Genomic DNA, 16,749 nt, shown 5'->3' with positions numbered 1-16,749 from the left:
ATAAGGCGTACCTGGATCTGCACACGAAAAACATGTGCAGAGAGTAGCATGAGTACACCACAATCGATACCCAATAAGTACCAAGCCTAACCTCGGTCGAGTAGTGACGAGGTCAGGTCAGGGCCCTACTGGTAAATATATAATAAAACAAGATAGAATGTAATACCGCAGTAAAATAAAGGCTAAAATTTAAGAAGAATGAAATCACAGAAGGTAACGGCTCAGTACACGGAAACACAACAGGGGATCTCCCGAGATACCGTCTCGTAGTCCCAAACGTAAATGTGCAGTGCAGGGGAATCTCCCAGAATACCGTTCCGTAGTCCCAAAGTAAATATACAATACAGGAGGATCTCCCGAAATACTGTTCCGTAGTCCCAAAGTAAATATGCAATACAGGAGGATCTCCCAAAATACCGTTCCGTAGTCCCAAAGTAAATATGCAGTACAGGAGAATCTCCCGGAATACCGTTCCGTAGTCCCAAAGTAAATATGCAGCGAAAACAATAGAATTCAATAGTTACGGCACGAAATTCTATAGTTCAACCTAAGTATCAGTTAAGGAAAGACATGTAAATTCACTAAACATGCTGCACGTAGTTCAAGTAAACAGTTTAGGCAAGTAGGCATGCTATTCTAATCTAGCAGGATACTACACATGCTGATGAAACTCAATTAAGAAAGAAAATCAGGTTATTACTTAGTAGAAAATCGGATTTTTACACAATTAGCCCGTGTACGTACTCGTCACCTCATGTACACGGCGCTCATATATCAAAAATAGTACAAATCTTACGGGGAGTTTTTCGACACAAGGTTAGGCAAGCCACTTACCTCGAACCAGGCTCAATCAATCGGAAATAATGCCTTTTTCATGAATATCCGACTCCGAATGGCCCAAATTGTCACGACCCAAACTAACCCTTGTCGTGATGGTGCCTGTCGTGGAACTAGGCAAGCCGACTCATTTCCAAAACAAACTGATATTTTTATTTTCAAAGATAATTTCAATGCTATTTAACATAAAACCTTCGTAAAGGAGTTCCAATCAAAATAAAAGTGCGGAAGGAAAAGTCCGACATCGGGGTGTCACTAGTCATGAGCATCTACTATAATTTGTCTAACAATATCAAGGATAACTAAGCCTGAAAAATAGCTAATACACCTAGAGGAAGATAAGAGGGAGAAGAGCAGGGGCTGCGATCGCCAAACAGCTACCTTGCTATCTCCAAGAAAAATCTGCAACCAGAACAATCAATAACCGCTACCGTGTCCAGCTACACCTGAATCTGCACACAAGGTGCATGGAGTAACGTGAGTATGCCAACTCAGTAAGTAACAACAATAAATAAATAGCCAACTCAGTAAGTAACAACAATAAATAAATACTGAGCAGCAGTGATGAGCAATAAAGCATACAACATTCATATCAGGAAAACTCAGTAAAATACCACATGCTTTTAAAATCAGGATTTGAATCAAAAATCTCGTTTAAACCCAGTTACAGTAAAAAAATCATTTAAAGATATTTTTCAAACAGAGGAAAAATGCAAAGGTGAGCAAAATGGTAAAATCATGAAGAGCCCCTTGGGCAAAACATCACTCATATACAGCCCCTCGGGCAAACCTCACAGTCACTCTTTCCACTCCCACTCGGTCATACCTGACAATCACTCATGCCTCCCAGTCACTCAGCACTCAGCACTCGACACTCGCACTCAGTAGGTACCTGCGCTCACTGGGGTGTGTACAGACTCCGGAGGGGCTCCTTCAGCCCAAGCGCTACAATCTGCACGGATAACTCACGTGCTGCACGGACAACTCACGTGCTATAATAATAAAGTATGATGCAGGCAGGCAGCCCCGATCCACACTCATCCTCACAATCAGGCCCTCGGCCTTACTTAGTCTTAAACCTCTCAAGCCACTCGGACATTTCAGTAAAACAGAGCATTCGACCTAAATACATTTATATGCATCAAAATAGAGTCATAAAATCGAGTTATTCAGTAAACAAGTATAACCATGACTGAGTATAGATTTTAAATCGAAAACAGTGGGAGGATAGTAAGCAAAGGCCCCTAAGGGTCCAAACAGCATTGGTACACGGCTCAAACATGGCATTTATCCCAATTTACAGAAACTCTGTCTAAAACATATAAGTATCATATAGTTTCAACAAAATATGCAACTTTACAGTTGCTACGGGACGGACCAAGTTATAAATCCCCAACGGTGCACGCCCACACGCCCATCACCTAGCATGCGCGTCACCTCAAAATAGTAGAATGATACGAAATCCGAGGTTTCATACCCTCAGGACTAGATTTACAATCGTTACTTACTTCAAGCCGTGAAATTATTATTCTGCAATGTCTTTTCCTCGTGAATTGGTCTCCAAACGCCTCGAATCTGGTCACAAATAATTCGTTTCAATCAATAAAATTCATTGGAATTAATTCCATAAGAAAATAATGATTTTCCATTAAACATCCAAAAATTAGCTCAAAAATTGCCCGTGGGGCCCGTGTCTCGGAACTCGACAAAAGTTATAAAATTCGGAAGCCCATTTAACCACGAGTCTAACCATACCAATTTTACCAAAATCCGACCCCAACTCGACCCTCAAATCTTCAATTTAAACCAAGAGGGTTTTCAAATTTTCCCAACTCAATTCACCAATTAAATGATAAAAACAACCATGGATTCGGGTAATTTAACCAATATTGAGTTAAGAACACTTACCCCGTTATTTCCTCTTAAACTCACTGCCCAGGCTTTTCTTCTTCGCGAACGCGGTCAGTGCATCGCGTTCGCAAAGCACAAAATAGCTCCCGTTCAAATTCCTACTTCGCGAACGCGACATCACCTTCGCGTTTGCGAAGCACAAAATGCCTCTGCCTCAATGCCTTCTATGCGAATGCGTTCGACCTATCGCGAACACGATGCTTCGTTCCCCCTCACTACGCGAACACGACACCCCCTCGCGAACGCGTAGACCAATTGCCTGGGGTCCTCGGCTGCTTCCTCTCTTCTTCGCGAACACGTAACATCTCTCACGTTCGCGATGCACACCCAGTCCACCCTTCGCGAACGCGGAGAGAAAATATTGCCAGCCTCTCAGTTCCTCTTCGCGAACGCGAGGCTCCACTCGCGAACGTGATGAAGGAAACCAGATGGTGCATCAAAAAAATTCCAGCAGAGTTCCAAGTTCATAATCCAACCCGTTAACCATCCGAAACTCACCCGAGCCCCTCGGGACCACAATCAAATATACTAACAAGTCCTAAAATATCACACGGACTTAGTCGAACCCTCAAATCACCTCAAACAACGCTAAAACCATGAATTACACCCCAATTCAAGCCTAATGAACTTTGAAATTTCTATAAACGACTCCGGAACCTATCAAATCACGTCCGATTGATCTCAAATTTTGTACACAAGTCATAAATGACATAACAGAGATATTCCAATTTTCAGAATCGGATTCCGACCCCGATATCAAAAAGTCAACCCCCGGTCAAACTTCTCAAAAATTAAACTTTCGGCATTTCAAGCCTAATTCCTCTACGGACCTCCAAACAATATTTCGGACACGCTGCTAAGCCCAAAATTACCATACGGAGCTATTGGAATTATCAGAATTCAAATTCGAGGTTGTTTACACATAGGTCCATATCCGGTCCACTTTTATAACTTAAGTTTTTTCAATTATGAGACTAAGTATCTCATTTCACTCCGAGTTCCTTCCGGACCCGAACCAACTAACCCGATAAGTCATAAATCAATTGCAAGACAAAAATTGAGAAGTAAATGGGGGAACAGGGTTATAATATTCAAAGCAACAGGCCGGATCGTTACACAAATCTAGCCAAAAATAATTACATATCATAAATACAACTATAATAACTAATCTAATTAATGAAATAAAGATTTTAATAAAAATTTCGAAATCCGTCCTTAAAAGTCGACCCGGGCCCACATCTCGAAATCGGGTAAAAGTCACAAAATACGAACACCCATTCACTCACGAGTCTAACCATATCAAATTTACTAAAATTCGACACCAAATGGTCCTTCAAATCCTCAAATTAAACTTTCCAAATCCCTAGTCTCAAACTCCAAAATTCTACCTTAAATACAGACTAACTAGATGGATAAATAAATGGGGACGCAAGATTATTGATCAAAATAAGCACAAGGGACTTACCTCACGAAATCTCTCGAAAATGCTCTCAAAAATCGCCCTAAACCGAGTTTGCAAAGTCCAAAATGACAAAAATCACGAAGCCCTTCGATTTTAAGCACTGCCCAGGCATTTCCGCACCTGCGGAGCCTGGGCTCCCACCTGCGGGTGCGCTTATGCGAACAAAATGACCGCTTCTGCGCAAATCACTTACCCCCTATGCCTCCGCACCTGCGATAAAAGGGCCGCACCTGCGCGTGCGCACCTACAGAAATCATGTCCGCTTCTGCGGTCTATCTTCGCACCTGCGGTCAGCCTTGCGCATCTGCGGGCATCGAAGATGCGGCTTTTTCTACACACCTGCGACCCCTGACTAATCCACCCATTCCTCTTTTGCGCCAATTTGCTCGCACCTTCGGGCTCGAACCTTCAAACAGACTTGCACAGGTGCGATTACACCAGAACCAGCACCAGAAAAATCTTCCAAGTCCAAATATAATCCGATAACCATCCAGAACTCACCCGAGCCCTCCCGGGACCTCAACCAAACATACCGAATAGTCCTAAATCACCATACAAACTTAGTCGAGCCCTCAAAATACATAAAACAACGCTAAAATCACGGATCACCCCTAATTCAAACTTAAGGAACTTGAAACTTCAAAATTCTACAACCGATGCCGAAACCTATCAAACCACGTCCGATTGACCTTAAATTTTACACACAAGTCATAAGCAACATTACAGACCTATTCCAACTTCCTGAATCGTAATCCGACCTTGATATCAAAATTTCCACTACCGGTCCAAATCTCCAAAAATTTGATTTTCGCCATTTCAAGCCTAAATAAGCTACGGACCTCAATAACACAATCCGGACACGCTCCTAAGTCCAAAATCACCCAACTGAGCTAACGGTACCGACGAAACTCCATTCCAGAGTTGTCTTCACACAGTTCCGGCTACGGTCAAAATTCTAAGACTTAAGCTCCCGTTTTAAGGACTAAGTGCCCCAACACACTCCGAAACCAAAAACAAAACCTTCCAGCAAGTCACATAAGCAGAAAAAGATACGGGGGAAACAGTAAATAGGGGATCGGGGCTATTACTCTCAAAATGACCGGCCAGGTCATTACATCCTTCCCTTCTAAAAACAATCGTTCATCCTCAAACGAGCATAAAGACATACCTGTAGTGGTGGAAATGTGAGGGTAACGGCTGCGTATGACATGCTCGGTCTCCCAAGTTGCCTCCTCGACCAGCTGACCCCTCCACTGAACCTTTACTGAAGCAATGTTCTTTGACCTTAGCTTTCTGACCTGCCTGTCTAAAATAGCCATTGACTCCTCAACATACGATAGATCCTGTCTAACTGGACTGACCTGAAATCTAACACATGAGAAAGATCGTCGTGATACTTCCGGAGCATCGAAACATAAAACACCGGATGAAGTCCTGCTAGACTGGGAGGTAAGGCAAGCTCATAAGCAACTTCTCCAACTCGTTGTAACACCTCAAAGGGACCAATAATCCTTGGGCTCAGCTTGCCCCTCTTTCCGAACCTCATAACGCCTTTCATAGGTGAAACTCGGAGCAAGAACCTCTCTCCAACCATGAATGCAACATCGCGAACCTTCCGGTCTGCGTAACTCTTCTGTTTGGACTGGGCTGTGCGAAGTCTACCCTGAATCACCTTAACCTTCTCCAAGGCATCCTGAACCAAGTCTATACCCAATAATTTAGCCCCGCCCGGCTCAAGCCATCCCACTGGGGACCGACACCGCCTACCATATAGAGCCTCATATGGTGCCATCTAAATACTGTACTGATAACTGTTGTTGTAGGAAAACTCCGCAAGTGGCAAAAACTGGTCCCAAGCACGCCCAAAATCTATCACACAAGCGCAGAGCATATCCTCCAGTATCTGAATAGTATGCTCGGACTCTCCATCCGTCTGAGGGTGAAATGCTCTGCTCAACTCAACCCGAGTACCCAACTCGTACTGTACGGCTCTCCAGAACCGTGATGTAAACTGCGTACCCTGGTCAGAGATGATAGATACCGATACGCCATTAAGTCTGATGATCTCATGGATATAAATTCGAGCCAACTTTTCGGAGGAATAGGTAGTCATCACAGGAATAAAATGAAACGACTTGGTCAGCCTATCCACAATCACCCAAACTGCATCAAACCTCCGCTGAGTCCATGGGAGTCCAACAATGAAATCCATAGTGATCCTCTCCCATTTCCATTCCGGAATCTCCAACTTCTGAAGCAACCCACCTGGCCGATGATGCTCATACTTCACCTGCTGGCAATTTAGGCACCGAGTAACATACTCCACTATGTCCTTCTTCATCCTCCTCCACCAGTAATGCTGCCTCAGGTCCTGATATCTTTGCGGCACCCGGATGAATAGAGTACCGCGAACTGTGAGCCTCCTGGAGAATCAACTCACGCAAACCATCTACATTGGGTGCACATAGCCTGCCATGCATCCTCAATGCACCATTATCTCCAATAGTGACCTCCTTCGCATCACCGTGCTGGACTGTGTCCTTAAGGACAAGCAGATGGGGGTCATCATACTGACGCTCCCTAATACGATCATAAAGAGAAGACCGAGAGATCACACAAGCCAATACTCGACTCGGCTCAGAAATATCCAATCTCACAAACTGGCTGGCTAAGGCCTGAACATCCAATGTCATGGGCCTCTCTGTTGCTGGTAGATATGCTAAGCTCCCCAAACTCTCTGCCCGACGACTCAAAGTATCGGCCACCACATTGGCCTTCCTAGGGTGGTACAAAATGGTGATATCATAATCTTTAAGCAGTTCCAACCACCTCCTCTGACGCAAATTAAGATCCTTCTGCTTGAACAGATGCTGCAGACTCTGGTGATCGGTGTAAATCTCACAAGGAACACCATACAAATAATGGTACCAAATCTTCAAGACATTTACAATAGCTGCTAACTCAAGGTCGTGGACAAGATAGTTCTTTTCATGCACCTTTGTCTGGACGCGTAGGCAATCACCCTACATTCCTGCATACCGTGTCGAGGCCAACTCGCGACGCATCACAATAAGCTGTATAAGACCCTGAACCTGAAGGCAATAACAATACTGGGCTGTAGTCAAAGTTGTCTTGAGCTTCTGAAAGATCTCCTCACACTCCTCTGTCCACCTGAATGGAGCACCCTTCAGGGTCAGCCTGGTCATAAGTGTTGCAATAGATGAGAAACCCTCTACAAATTGATGGTAATACCCCACCAAACCAAGAATACTCCGGATCTTTGTAGATGAGGACAGTCTGGGCCAACTCTGCACTGCTTCAATCTTTTTCGGATCCACCTGGATCCTATCACTCGATACTATATGACCCAAGAATGCCACTGAGTCTAGCCAAAACTCACACTTTGAAAATTTTGCATATAACTTCTTTTCTCTCAAGGTATGAAGTGCAGTCCTCAGGTGCTGCTCATGATCCTCCCGACTTCGGGAGTACACCAGAATGTCGTCAATAAACACAATGACAAATGAGTCAAGATAAGGCCGGAACACACTGTGCATCAAGTGCTTAAAAGTTGTTGGGGCATTGGTCAGCCCAAAGGATATAACAAGAAACTCATAGTGACTATATCAGGTCCTGAAAGAAGTCTTCGAGATATCTGGCTCCCGAATCTTCAACTGATGATATCTTGAATGTAAGTCAATCTTGGAAAACACTCTGGCACCTTATAACTGATCAAATAAGTCATAATACGAGGCAATAGATACATGTTCTTCACTGTGACTTTGTCCAACTGGCGGTAATCAATACACATCCGCATAGAACCATCCTTCTTCTTCGCAAATAAGACAGGAGCACCCCAAGGTGACACACTGGGCCGAATGAAGCCTTTATCAAGCCATTTCGGTAACTGCTCCTTCAAATCCTTTAACTCAGGAGGATCTATACGATATAAAGGAATAGATATGGGCTGAGTGCACGGCAATAGATCAATGCCCAAATCAATATCTATGTCGGGCGGCATGCCCGGAAGATCAGCTGGAAACACATCTGGAAAGTCCCTCACTATTGGAACGGACTCAATTGTAGGGGTATCAATACTGACATCTCTCACATAAGCTAGATACGCGTCATACCCCTTCTCAACCATTCGTTGAGCTTTAAGAAAAGAAATAACTCTGCTGGGAGTATACTCTAAGGTACCTCTCCACTCTAATCGCGGTAAACCTGGCATAGCTAGCGTCATGGTTTTAGCGTGAAAATCAAGAATAGCATAATGGGGCGACAACCAGTCCATGACCAAATTAATATCAAAGTCCACCATGCTGAGCAATAATAAATTGACTCTGGTCTCAAAACGACTAAGAGCAATCAAACATGACCGATACACGCGGTCCACAACAAGAGAATCTCCCACAAGAGTAGATACATAAATAGGGGAACTCAAAGAATCCCTAGATACGCCCAAATACAGGGCAAAATAAGAGGACACATAAGAATATGTAGAGCATGGGTCAAATAATACTGACGCATCTCTATGACAGACCGGGACAATACCTGTAATGATAGAATCAGAAGCGACTACCTTTATACGAGTAGGAAAGGCATAATATCTGGCCTGGCCTCCCCCTCTAGGGCAACCTCTACCTCCCCGACCTCCACCTCGGGCTAGCTGAGCAGGTGAGGTGGCAACTGGTGCTGTAATCATAGCCTAAGGACCCGGTGGAGCACGCTGTGGCTGAGAAGTCTGTGGAGGTGCACCCCTCCTAAATCTGGGGCAATCCCTCACCATATGGCGAGTGTCGCCATACTCAAAACAAAGCTCTGGGAGGACGTGGCTGCTGTGACTGACTCGGGCTAGGTCTGTTGGACTGGCCGCTAATAGCACCACGAGTAGGAGGCGCACTAGATACTAGCGGTGTATAATAAGGCTCCTTGGGGTCTAGAAGGAGCTGGAACTCCGCTGGCGACTGGAAGAGCTGAATGAACAGGGCGACTCACATAACCCCTACCATGGCGAGCTGCTGGGGCACGAGCTCCAGAATAATAACCTGTCTCTCGAGACCTCTTAGCCTCTCTATCCTCTCTATCCCGAGCAAGCATGCCCTTCAAACTCCTGACAATACTCACAACCTGCTAATAAGGAATATCCATCTCCAACTCCCTGGCTATACTAATCTAGATGCTGGAGTCCCTCGATAAATTGTCGTACCCTCTCTCACACTGTGACAACCAAGGCCAATGCATGTGGGGCCAAATCACTAAAGTGAACTGTATACTCTAACACAGTCATAGCACCCTGGCGCAGCTGCTCAAACTCCGCGCGCCATGAGCCCTGAGGCTCTGAGGGACATACTCTCTCAAAAATATGTTCGAGAACTAAGTCCATGTAAGTGAAGCTACCTTAGCCGGACTACTCAACTTATAAGCACGCCACCACTGATAGGCTGGTCCTCTAAGCTGGAATGTAGTAAAAGAAACCCCACTCGTCTCCGCTACGCCCATAGTACGGAGAATACGATGGCACTCCTCCATAAGACCCTAAGCATCATCTGTAGCCAATCTGCTGAAGGTAATGGGTGGTACTTCTTTTACCGCTCAAGTCTGAGCTGCTCCGCCTCAGAAGTTGCTGCCCTAACCTCGGGCTGAGCTGGAGCTACTAGCTGCATTGGTACAATCTTTGGAACCTGGTTGACCCGAACCCGCTGCTCTAGAGTACCGGCGATGGGAGTCTGTGCTCCTCCCCCGGCCTGAGATGTGGCAGGAGCAAGTGGAATCAATCCAGCCCGAGCTAAGGTATTGAACATGCTTAGAAACTAGGCTAGAGTCTCCTAGTAAACTGGTGCAGAAAGAGATACCTCAGGTGTCTGCTCTCCAGCTGGAGCTACTAGGGGCTCCTCTATAGCAGCTCGTGCGGGTGCCCTGGCTACACCACGTGGATGTTCTCGGCCTCCACCCCGGCCCCGACCTCTCGCGGATCTAGCAGGGGGTGCAAGTGCCTGTTCATCAGATCCGCTTGTACGTGTCCTCACCATCTGTGAGAGAATAGAATATAGAAGTTTAGAATTTTTGAAGTCAACAAGTTTTGCACGACAAGGAATCAAAGTAGTGAAATTTTCCTAACAGTTCCATAGCCTCCCGAAGATAAGTACAGACGTCTCCGTACCGATCCATGAAACTCTAATAAATCGATTTGTGACTCACGACACCTATGAACCTAGAGCTCTGATACCAACTTGTCACGACCCAAATTTCCCCTCCGTATGACGTCGTGACGGCACCTAGTCTCTATGACTAGGTAAGCCTAACATTTGCGGAATAATGTAATGAAAACATAATTTAGCAACTAACTATTCAAAATACACAGCAATCCCAAAACCCGAAACATCGTGAATCACAAACTACAAAAGGAAAATCTAGTGTCTCTATACATCAGAGTCTAACAAAGGAAAAATACGGAAGATAATGGACATGAGAAAGGGTAGAAGAGGACTCCTAGGATCTGCGAACGCGGTATATATATCTTGAAGTCTCCAAAGCTATCCCGGCTCACTAATAGTGCAGCTGATAAGGAGTACCTGGATCTGTACACGAAAAACATGTGCAGAGAGTAGCATGAATACACCACAATCGGTACCCAGTAAGTGCCAAGACTAACCTCGGTCGAGTAGTGACGAGGTCAGGTCAGGGCCCTAATGGTAAATATATAATAAAACAAGATAGAGTGTAATGCCGCAGTAAAATAAAGGCTGAAATTTAACAAGAATGAAATCACAGAAGGTAACAACTCAGTACACAGAAACACAATAGGGGATCACCCGAGATACCGTCTCGTAGTCCCAAACATAAATGTGCAGTGCATGGGGATCTCCCAGAATACCATTCTGTAGTCCCAAAGTAAATATACAATACAGGAGGATCTCCCGGAATACCTGTCATGCCCCGAACCTGGGGGGCGAGACCGGCACTCGGTGCCTCACCTATCCTTGCATACCAACTTGCAACTAAGGGACTCTGAACATATAATGTTATACTTTGGTCATGGGCCACATTGCAAGACAATTTGCGAAGCAAAATATAAAACTAAATGGAAACTAACGCTGACTAAACATAAATATGAAGCTGGGCCGGCAAGGCCATCCTAACTACTACAGCTGATAAACCAACAAAATATATATACAAGACCAACATACTGTACTAACTGACAAGTTATGTCTACAAGCCTCTACTAATAGATATACTGTGATTGGAACAGGGCCCCGACCTACTCATAGCCTATATACATATATACATAAGATGTACACAAAACCTCTAGACCCGACAACTCCGAAGGACGTGGAGCTTACTGATAAAGCTGAACTCAGACAACACCTACTAAGGAGGTCTACCTGTCTGTCTGTCTAAACCTGCACGCATGAAATGCGGCATCCCCAGAAAAAGGGACGTCTATACGAAATAATGTACCGAGTATGCAAGGTGCTAAAATAACTGAAAGATGCAACTGAACTGATAATATAATAACTGAATGTAACTGGGAGTCAAAGATGATCTGGAGGTATACTTACCTGCTGATACTGACTCAACTCTCTCAATATAGTAAGTAAAATAAATGTTCGGCCTTACAAGGCTCGGTATATATATAACTGCTCCGTCGTAGTAGGCTCGCTCATATGCGCTCGGCCATACTAGGCTCTGTATCTCGTCCAACTGGGCTCGCTCATAGGCACTTATCCACAGTAGGCTCGGTATATAACTTATCATCTGATCAGAGGTTGCCCAATAGGGGCTTGCCCATCGATTATAGCTCAATGGTAATGAAAATACTGTAATACTGTATATATAGGCTCTCTGCTCTCTTGACTGGAAGAAGACAATACTCAATTAATTATGAAGTCCCGATAAGGAGAATACTGTAATTTATGAGACTAGGATAATGTATATAAATTCGGGAGTATGAACTTCTCTTTATGCCTCGTTATAAAATATATGTAATTATGAGATCATGCCAAAATGAAGGAAGGGCTTATCCTTAACATACCCGGAGTAGGAAAAAATCCGTATGATATTCTTGAGAAGGATTGCACCGTACTCCCTTAGAATTGCAAAATCCCGTTGTTATTACGTAGTGCAAATTTCGTATAAATTTCTTTAAAAATCGAAGAACTGTCGTTGCTATTGTAAAATGAAGTCTCATGTTGTAAAATTCATATTTACATGAAGTTCATGCCGTTGCTAATATGAACTTTCAAAATCTCCTCCAAAAATGAATTTTTGATATCAATAGAACAAAATTGTAAAGATGACTAACATAGACATTACGTGTTGGCAAGGGATGGCTTAAAAATGTTGTCCATGTGCCTCCTAATTTAATTGTCTAAAGGCAAGAGTCACTTAAATATTCCTCCACTTGTTGCCATGTGGGGGGGCTTTGTCCCCACCTACAATTATCCATAAATCCTTAATTACTTGGTTAATCTCCCGTTAAACCAATAATTAACTAATTACCCACATAATTAAGAATTATCTCAAATTACTTAAAATACTACTCATTTTTAATACACTTTATACATCATACTATCATGGTCATATGGTACTTTGTGTGGTACTAGTTAATAAATATCGGGTATTATAGCTCGGACCATATTTTATCCCAAATTACCAAACTTTGACGAAACATATTTTCTTCGATTCTCTTACCCTCTCACCTTCACGAATTTACTTATCCCTTATTTGAAATAACATAATACTTGTAATATCAAAATAATTTCTTTCCCAAACTTATGTCGATTAACTTACGACGAAACTTTAACGTATGAAAACACGAGATGTAACATTCTTCCCCCCTTAGAAATATTCGTCCTCGAATTTTTATTCTTAGAGACTTTGGGAAAACTTTACCAGAATCCCTTCCGTACATTAGATTAAAACCAACCTGTACGCAGCTAGAAAACATACCATACATGCCATACATGGCCAATGTCTATAAATAGAAACACTTGGCTTCACACAGTTGTCCATTATAAATTCTGAAAATCAACAATAAGAGCTTACCTGATGACCTACTGGCCTGCATAGAGCTGTGCTGAGGTATCCCACCTCGAGCCATATCTTCAATTTGAAATAGGAGGGGGTATTTAGACTTCATTTCTTCCTCCGCTTCCCACGTCATCTCTTCCACATTATTGCTTCTCTATAAAACCTTCACGGAGGCTACCTCCTTATTCCGTAGCTTGCGGATTTGTCGGTCTAGGATGGAAACTGAAATTTTCTCGTATGACAAGTCCTCCATAATCTGTACATCATCCGTGGTCACCACCCGGGTATGATCGCCAATGTACTTCCGTAATATCGATACGTGAAAAACCGGATGGACCGACTCCAATTTCGACGGCAATTCTAACTCATAAGCGACTTGGCCCACTCTCCAAATGATCCTATAAGGCCCAATATACCGTGGGCTAAGCTTTCCTTTCTTGCCAAACCTCATCACGCCCTTCATAGGCGACACCTTTAAGAATATCCAGTCATTAACCCCGAACACTAAGTATCGTCACCGCACGTCAGAATATGACTTCTAACGACTCTGGGCTATCAAAAGTCGCTCCCGGATAAGCTTTACTTTCTCTATGACCTGCTGAACCAGGTCTGGCCCATGTAACATAGATTTTCCAACATCAAACCACCTTAAAGGAGATCTGCACTTATGCCCATACAAAGCCTCGTACGGAGCCATCTGGATACTGGAGTGGTAACTGTTATTATATGCAAACTCGATAAGAGGTAAATGTTCATCCCAACTTCTTTTAAAATCCAACACACATGCTCGTAACATATCCTCGAGCGTCTGAATTGTGCGCTCGGCTTGTCCATCAGTCTGTGGATGAAAAGTTGTGCTGAGATTCACCTGAGTCCCTAGACCTCTTTGAAATGACCTCCAAAAATGTGCTGTAAACTGGGCCCCACGGTCAGATATAGTAGATACTGGTACTCTGTGTAGCCGTACTATCTCCTTAATATATAACCTTGCATAGTCTTCTGCTATATATGTAGATCTGACTGGTAAGAAATGAGCTGATTTCGTGAGCCTATCGACTATCACCCATATGGAATCGAACTTACGATGAGAACGAGGTAAACCCGTGATAAAGTCCATGTTTATCGCCTCCCATTTCCACACCGGAATCTCTATAGTCTGCATTGGCCCTCCAGGCTTCTGGTGCTCTACCTTTACCTGCTGGCAACTAGGACACTGAGCGACAAACTCAGCAATGTTCTTCTTCATATCGCTCCACCAGTACACATCCTTAATGTCATGTTACATCTTCGTTGACCCAGGATGAATGGAGTACCACGAATAATGTGCCTCTGACATAATCCTATCTTGTAGCCCTGCTACATCTGGAACACACAGACGACCCCTATATTTGAGAAATCCATCTCCCTTGATCTCTAACAATGGCTTCTTCTACTGCGGAACTCGCTCTCTCAACTCGACCAACTATGGATCCTCGTACTTCCTCTCCTTTACTTCAGCTATGAGAGATGATTTTGAAGTATTTTGGAGTACAACTCCACCATCGCCAGAGTCTACTAACCGAATCCCCAAACAAGCCAATTGATGAATCTCTCTAGTTAATTTTCTTTTTTCGGCCTCTATATGTGCTAAGCTACCCATAGATCGGCGAGTTAAGGCGTCTGCTACCACATTAGCTTTGCCTGGATGGTAGAGAATGTTAACATTGTAATCTTTTAATAACTCAAGCCATCACCTCTGTCACAAATTCAATACTTTCTGCTTGAAGATATATTGCAGGCTTTTATGATCTGTAAATACATCAACATGAACGCCATATAAATAATGCCGCCATATCTTAAGTGCATGGACAACTGCAGCTAATTCGAGGTTGTGGGTCGGATAATTCCGCTCGTGCTTCCTTAACTGCCTTGAAGCATACGCAATTACTTTTCCATGTTGCATCAGGACACATCCTAACCCGACACCTGAGGCATCACAATACATGGCATAACCATCTGGACCCCTTGGAAGTGCAAGAATTGGCGTTGAGGTCAACCTGTCCTTAAGCTCCTGGAAACTCTGCTCGCAAGCCTCCGTCCACTGAAACTTAGTTGCTTTCTGCGCCAACTTCGTTAATGGTGCCGAAAGGGAAGAAAAACCCTCTACGAACCTTCGGTAGTATCCTGCTAAGCCTAGAAAGCTACGAACCTCTGCCGGAGTGGTAGGTCTAGGCCAGGATTTCACAGCCTCAATCATCTGAGTGTCTACCTTTATACTGCCATAGGATACAATGTGTCCCAAGAATGCTACAGACTTCAACCAAAACTCACATTTAGAAAACTTAGCATACAATTTACTATCACAGAGGGTTTGGAGTACTGCTTGCAGATGGTCTGCATGCTCATCCTCTGAACATGAATAAACCAAAATATCATCAATAAATACTATCACGAACAAATCTAAAAATGGCCGGAATAGGCTATTCATCAAGTCCATAAATACGGCAGGTGCGTTCGTCAACCCGAAGGACATGACAAGGAACTCGAAGTGGCCATATTGGGTCCTGAAGGCTATCTTGGGAATATCTTTCTCCCAAACTCTGACCTGGTGGTACCCCGACCTCAAATCTATCTTTGAAAAGCATCTAGCTCCCTACAACTGATCAAACAAGTCATCTATCCTTGGAAGTGGATACTTATTCTTAATAGTTACCTTGTTCAGCTGCCTATAATCGATACACATCCTCAGCGAGCCATCTTTCTTCCGCACGAACAGTACCGGTGCACCCCAAGGTGAGGTACTGGGCCTGATAAAACCTTTCTCCAGCAAATCTTTTAACTGCTCCATCAACTCCTTCAATTCGGCAGGTGCAATTCTATATGGAGGGATGGATATTGGTTGAGCTCCCGGAAGCAAATCGATGCCAAAATGAATCTCTCGCTCTGGAGGAACACCTGGAAGTTCATCTGGAAATACATCTGCGTACTCTTTTACTACTGGAATAGACTGAAGTGTAGGTATCTCAACATCTATATCTCTAACTCGCACAATATGATAAATGCACCCTTTTGCGATCATTTTCCTCGCCTTCAAATAGGAAATGAACCTACCTCTGGGTGTCACTGTATTACATACCCATTCAAGGACCGGCTCACCCGAAAAATAAAATCTGGCTGTCTTTGCTCGACAATCAACTGTGGCATAGCAAGCTGCCAACCAGTCCATGCCCATGATAGCATCAAAATCTAACACCTTTAGCTCAATTAGGTCGGCTGAAGTCTGACGACCACAAACTATCACCGTACAACCTCGGTAAACCCGTCTAGCAATAATCGATTCTCCGACCGGTGTAGATACCGCAAAAGGATCACTAGTATTTCAGGCACTATACCAAACTTCCCCGCGACAAATGGGGTAATACACGATAAAGTAGATCCTGGGTCTATCAAGGCATAAGCATCGTGAGAGAAAATGGTCAACATACCTGTCACAACGTTTGGTGAAGACTCCTGGTCCTGTCGACCCG

Source organism: Nicotiana tabacum, chromosome 23 (genome assembly GCF_000715075.1).
Source record: "Nicotiana tabacum cultivar K326 chromosome 23, ASM71507v2, whole genome shotgun sequence".
NCBI classification, from domain to species: domain Eukaryota; kingdom Viridiplantae; phylum Streptophyta; class Magnoliopsida; order Solanales; family Solanaceae; genus Nicotiana; species Nicotiana tabacum.
This window is presented reverse-complemented; position numbering follows the sequence as displayed.